Source organism: Myotis daubentonii, chromosome 15 (genome assembly GCF_963259705.1).
Source record: "Myotis daubentonii chromosome 15, mMyoDau2.1, whole genome shotgun sequence".
NCBI classification, from domain to species: domain Eukaryota; kingdom Metazoa; phylum Chordata; class Mammalia; order Chiroptera; family Vespertilionidae; genus Myotis; species Myotis daubentonii.
In genome coordinates, this window is record NC_081854.1 from 8,627,952 (window position 1) to 8,635,083 (window position 7,132).

The window sequence follows — 7,132 nt, forward strand, 5'->3', positions numbered from 1 at the left end:
ATGGTGGCAAATGCTAACCACCGGATGCCACGGAGCGAGGAAAACGAGTGCGCTAACTCCACACAGTTTACACGGGATCTCAGATCTCGCGGGGGAAAAGCACGTGCCTACCCTGGCCGGTGTGGCTCAGTGGGTTGGAGCATCGCTCTGCACACCAAGAGGTGACCGGTTAGATTCCCAGTCAGGGCACATGCCCGGGTCAGGGCGCCTCGAGGAAGCAACCCACCAATGTTTCTCTCTCACATCGATGTCTCTCTCTCTCTCTCTCTGTCTCAAATCACTTAAAAAAAAAAAAAAAGAAAAGAAAGAAAAGCAGCCCAGCCTGTGTTGCTCAGTGGTTGAGCATCAGCCTACATACCAGGAGGTCAGGGCACATGCCAGGGTTGCAGGCTCGATCCCCAGTGGGGGGCGTGCAGGAGGCAGCCGATCCATGATTCTCCCTCATCATTGATGTTTTCCTCTCTCTCCCTCTCCCATCCTCTCTGAAATATATAAAAGAAAAGCAGTCAGAAGGCTTGGAAAACCTAGGCAATGTGTCCAAGAGTGTTCGCACCTTCTCCGCACTTGTCCGTACGTCTTCCTGTCTGTGGATCTAGTCCACAAGCTCTCGTACTGGCTCACCGAAGCCTGCCTCTGTTCTGAAGGCTTCCTGAACGTGAGCTCAGATCATCTTCACAGCCCCCCTCTGGCACGTGATCAGCCTCATTTCACAGATGAAGAAACTGCGGCACAGACTGGTCAAGAGTCATGCCCAGCCCTGGCTGGTGTGGCTCAGTGGATAGAGTGTCGGCCTGCGGACCGAAGGGTCCCAGGGTCGATGCCGGTCAAGGGCGCATGCCTGGGGTTGTGGGCTCGGTCCGGCGTGCAGGAGGCAGCCGATCAATGATTCCCTCTCATCACTGATGTTTCTCTCTCTTCCTCGCCCTTCCTCTCTGAAATCAATAAAAATAGACTTTTTTTTTTTTAAAAAGAGTCTTGCCCAATGTCACACATTAAACAAAGGGGAGGGTCCGGATTGAGCCCCAGCTCGCCAGGCCCCAGAGCCCACGCACTGAACCGTGTCCTGAACCGTGGCCGCCGTGTCTGGTTTACTGCGTAATTAAGTACGGAAATCACTGACCTGAGACCGGAAAGCCTTGCTCAGCGGGCCCGGCACCTTCTCTCCCTGGGAGGCAGACCACAGGAGTACGCCCGGGACAGCGTGTCTGGGACCCAGGGTGAGAGGCAGGGGGTGAACAGAGGGCACAGGCCCGAAGCAGGACTTAGAGGTGAAGGGTCCGCGAATGCCACCACCGGCCGGGGCTGCTGGCTGGCCTCAGCCGGCCGCTCTGTGGGCCTGAGTCCGAGAAACATGCCTGCTTCCGAGCCCCCCTGCTCTCTTTTCGAAACAAGCAAAGGGATGATGTTAGAAGGCACCCCGTCTGACCTTGGACACCTACTCCTGTGAGCCAGCACATTCCAGGACCTGCTGGCAATGCCATCTAGAGGCTGGGGGGGAGAAGGGGGGTTGAAATCACGGTGAGAGGTGAAGGCCCTGCCTCAGACAGCGCACAGCCAGGAATTCCAGAAAGAGCCAAATGCAACACAAATATTTACCAGGGACACCGCGGAGACCAGACAGATGCTTTCTGTGTCCTCATGCCGCTAGTCAGGCCGGTGGGGGTGATGGTGCGGGGAACAGTGACAGAGGGAACAGCATGCGCGAGGGCTCAGAGGTGGGAAAGACCCCGGGATGCTGTAGGTGTGGAAAAAGGCTGGGTGGCTGACGAAAGGAGGCAGGAGTGAGGGAGGGAGATGGGAGCCGGGGCTGGGGAAGCAGGCGGGGGGAAGCCACCACGGGCTGGGAGGGGGCCCGGGGGGTTTCCAGCGGAGCAGCAGGAGCAAAGGGGTCACCGTGAGCTTCTGGCTGTGACGTCCATTATGGATGTGACTCATTCACTCCGTTGACAGGCTTATTCCTGACCTGGCGCTGTGCTGGGCAATGCTGGGGGCCCAGCGATGAACCTCCGCCCTCTCCCTGCCCCCTCTGGTGGGGGAACAGGCACCCTATGGGGTCGGCCTTCTGATGTCCCCACCAAAGACACCCACGTGCGCCCTCACTGGTTCGGCTCAGTGGATAGAGCGTCGGCCTGCGGACTGAAGGGTCCCAGGTTCAATTCCGGTCAAGGGCATGTACCTGGGTTGCGGGCTCGATCTCCAGTAGGGGGTGTGCAGGAGGCAGCTGGTTGATGTTTCTCTCTCATCAGTGTTTCTAGCTCTCTATCCCTCTCCCTTCCTCTCTGTAAAAATCAATGAAATATATATATTTTTAAAAAGATAACCACCTGCCATTCACCAGAACCTGTGCATATGGGACCTTACAAGGTAAAAGGTGAAGCAGATGTGCCCACGGAAGAGAGTCGGAGATGGGAAGGCGCTACGCTGTGACTTGGAGCTGGAGGAAGGGGCCACGAGCCAAGGGACGCAGTCCGCCTCCGACGCTGGAAAAGCCAGGAAACAGATGCCTCTCTAGAACCTTCCGAGGAAACAGAGCCCCACACATGCCTTGATTTTCATTAATCAAGACCCATTGTATACTTCTGACCCCCGGGACTGTAAGATCACAAATTTGTGTGTTTTTTTTGTTTGTTTGTTTTTTAAAATATATTTTATTGATTTTTTACAGAGAGGAAGGGAGAGAGATAGAGAGTCAGAAACATCGATGAGAGAGAAACATCGATCAGCTGCCTCCTGCACATCTCCTACTGGGGATATGCCCACAACCCAGGCACATGCCCTTGACCGGAATCGAACCTGGGACCCTTCAGTCCGCAGGCCGACGCTCTATCCACTGAGCCAAACCGGTTTCGGCTCAAATTTGTGTTTTAAGACATTAAGTTTGTGGTACTTTGTCATAGCTGCACTAGGAAATGAACACATAGCTCTGGGCCATCGCAATCCTGGGTGAGGTGTGCCAGGATGGTGGGGACCGTGGGCAGCGTAGGGGCCGGGGAGGGGTCCTTCTAGCCCAGCCTGGACGCCAGGGAAGGCGGGGCAGATTGGGACATGATCAAACTGCATCTTGAAAGACTTTGATGGAACTTTTCCAGGCCTGTGAGAGAATGCCTTCCAGACAGAGGAAACAACCCAGGCAAGGGAAAGCTGGGACTATTCAGAAGGGAGAAGCCCTGGCCGGGTACCCCATTGGTTAGAGCACTGTCCCCATACACCAAGGTTGTGGGTTCTCTCCCTGGTCAGGGCACATTCAAGAATCAACCAGTGGCCCTGCTGGTGTGGCTCAGTGGTTGAGTGTTGACCCAGGCACCAAGAGGTCACCAATTTGATTCTCAGTCGGGGCAGATGCCCAGGTTGTGGGCTCAGTTCCCATTAGGGGGCCCGCAGGAGGCAGCAGATCGATGTTGATGTTTCTCTCTCATTGATGTTTCTGTCATTCCATTTCCCTTTCTCTCTTTCTAAAATCAATAAAAACACATTTAAAAAAAATCAACCAATGACCCCAGCCAGCAGGGCTCAGTGGTTGAATGTCGACCTATGAACCAGGAGGTCATGGTTCAATTCTCGGTCAGGGCACATGCCTAGGTTGTGGGCTCGATCCCCAGTGTGGGGCGTGCAGGAGGCAGCCGATCCATGATTCTCTCTCATCATTGATGTTTCTATCTTTCTCCCTCTCCCTTCCTCTCAGAAATCAATAAAAAATATAGTTTTTAAAAATCAACCAATGAATGCATAAATAAATGGACCAACAAATCAATGTGTTTTTTTCTCTCTCAAATCAATAAATAAATTTTAAATTTTAAAATCTTTTTTTACATTTTTATTGACTTCAGAGAGGAAGGGAGAGGGAGAGATAGATAGAAACATCAATGATGAGGATTATCAATTGGCTGCCTCCTGTACGCTCCCCACTGGGGATCGAGCCCACAACCCCTGGCATGTGCCCTTGACCGGAATCGAATCCGGGACCCTTCAGTCCACAGGCTGACGCTCTATCCACTGAATCAAACCAGCTAGAGCTTTTTTTTTTTTTTAATATATTTTATTGATTTTTTTTACAGAGAGGAAGGGAGAGGGATAGAGAGTTAGAAACTTCGATGAGAGAGAAATATCGATCAGCCGCCTCCTGCACACTCCCTACTGGAATGCGCCCGCAACCAAGGTACATGCCCTTGACCGGAATCGAACCTGGGACCCTTGATTCCGCAGGCTGACGCTCTATCCACTGAGCCAAACCGGTTAGGGCTAGAGCTTTTTTTAAACCAGAGAGAGAGAGAGAGAGAGAGCCTGGAGCCCAGGGTGGGAGGGGGGACACCTGAGAGATGAACCTAGAGAAGTTGACTGGGCCAGTTGTGAAGGGTCAAGAGCTCTCCCTGCAGGTGGTGGGGGGTGGAGGAGCGGGGAGAGGAGGTGAGGAGTAGGGTTGTATTCAAGTGTAGAAAACACCTGTGAAATTAAAGGTCACGCAGAAACTGTTGACCATGCAAGGCGAGGATAGATCGCGTGCCAGGAAAAGTTCACAGGCATTCATGAACTCGTTTGCTCCCCAGGACTGTGGAACGTAGATTCAGGGCCACAAACAACACTGGGTGAGATTCAGAGTGTGGGTTGTGGGCCCAGCCTGTCAGGGTTCAAATCCCAGCTCTGTCACTTACTGTCTGTGGGACTGCAGGCTTCTCTTATTTGCCTCATCTGTAAAATTGGAGCGATGATGATCATGACCCCACTGGGGTTTTGTGAGGATGAAAGGCATTGTTATTTATAATATACTAGAGGCCTGTTGCACGAAGAGATTCGTGCAATAGGCCTTCCCTTCCCCTGGCTGCCGGCACCGGTTTTCCTCCAGCCCCCGGGACCCAGGCCTTCGCTCCGGCCGGAGCCGCCTTCAGCACCTTCGCTGCTCAGCTTAGCGCCTATGTAGGCAAATTAACCGCCATCTTTTTTTTTTTTTTTAAATATATTTTATTGATTTTTTGCAGAGAGGAAAGGAGAGGGATAGAGAGTTAGAAACATCGATGAGAGAGAAACATCGACCAGCCGCCTCCTGCACACCCCCTACTGGGGATGTGCCTGCAACCGAGGTACATGCCCTTGACCGGAATCGAACCTGGGACCTTTCAGTCCACAGGCAGACGCTCTATCCACTGAGCCAAACCGGTTTGGCAATCGCCATCTTTGTTGGCGGTTAATTTGCATATCTCTCTGATTAGCCAATGGGAGGTGTAGCGAAGGTATGGTCAATTACCCTGTTTGTCTATTATTAGATTAGAAGATAGCATGCCACATTCTAAGTGCTATAGAACTGTTCGCTATTATGTATTAGTGTGTATTAGTTTCCCATTGCTGCTGTAAGAAATTACCACTGTCAGTAGTAGTGATATTAAGACTATGAATATCAGTAGTATTAATACTATGAGTATTACTATTAATACTCACTGCCCAGAGCTCTGTCTATGAAAAGGAGAGGAGACACATGGGTGAGAGTTTAGAGTCTTTTGGTGAATAGAATGAATGAGGACTCAAAGGACGGAGGTGGTAGGGCAGTGATGGCGAACCTATGACACGCGAACTCATTTTTTTGGTTGATTTTTCTTTGTTAAATGGCATTTAAATATATAAAATAAATATCAAAAATATATGTCTTTGTTTTACTATGGTTGCAAAGATCAAAAAATTTCTATATGTGACACGGCACCAGAGTTAAGTTAGGGTTTTTCAAAATGCTGACACGCCAAGCTCAAAAGATTCGCCCTCACTGTGGTAGGGACTGAGAGCCAGAGAGAGAAGGAGAAAGACTGTATTAGTTTCCTACAGCTGCTGTAACAAATTACCACAAATTTCATCGCTTAAAACAACAAAAATGTTTTCTTTTACACTTTTGGACATCAAAAGTCCAAAATGGGTATCACTGGGCGAAAATCAAAGTGTTTCGCTCTCACATTGATGTTTCCCTCTCTCTCTCCCTCTCCCTTCCTCTCTCTAAAAAATCAATAAAAAAGCCTTAACCAGTTTGGCTCAGTGGATAGAGCGTTGGCCTGCGGACTGAAAGGTCCTGGGTTCGATTCCGGTCAAGGGCATGTACCTTGGTTGCGGGCACATCCCCAGTGGGGGGTGTGCAAGAGGCAACTGATCGATGTTTCTCTCTCATCGATGTTCCTAACTCTCTATCCCCCTCCCTTCCTCTCTGTAAAAAAGCAATAAAATATATTTAAAATCAATCAATCAATAAAAGCCTGAAGCAGGGCGGGGGGACGGGGGAATGAGGCCAAAGGGAATGTTTCAAAAGTGGGGTTTGCTATCATTCAGGCATGGTGAGGCCAACAGATCAGGAGACAACTGCCACTGAAAAGATAGTTTGTTACTCACTGTTTCCAAGAGGAGGGGCAGCCACGCTACACAGGGCGGCCGGCCGTGGGAAGCACCAGGTTGGTCAGGGGGCAGGAACAGGGGACACCATGGGGCGAGCTTTATTGAGGTCCCTGTGGGAACGGGCCAGCAGGTTTAGGGCTGGCTAGTTTCAATCACTTCAGCAGACCTTGGGGAGGAGCTGTCCTGAGTTGTCCGGCACCTGGCTTGGGGAGATCAGGACCGGTGAATATTGCCTGGGACTGCAGGAGCCGATAAAGTAGGGGGTTGGGGCCTGAGCTCTGCATTGATTAGTTTGCATAGGAAAGGCCTGCTCACTCTGTCCAGCCACTGGCTAACCCTGGGAGAGGCAGCCCTTCCTGTGTGTGCAAGGGCCCAAGATGTCAAAACATCAAACACATGCTCGGCCAGTGTGGCTCAGTGGTTGAGTGCTGACCTATGAACCAGGAGGTCATGATTCCTGATCAGGGCACATGTCTCTCTCTCTCTCTCTCTCTCTCTCTCTCTCTCTCTCTCTTCCTCTGAAACCAATAAAAATGAATTTTGCCCTAACCAGTTTGGCTCAGTGGATGGAGCGTCGGCCTGCGGACTGAAGGGTCCGGGGTTCGATTCTGGTCAAGGGCATGTGCCTTGGTTGTGGGCACATCCCCAGTGGGGGGTGTGCAGGAGGCAGCTGATCGATGTTTCTCTCTCATCGATCTTTCTAGCTCTCTATCCCTCTCCCTTCCGCTCTGTAAAAAATCAATAAAATATATATATTTTTTAAAATGAA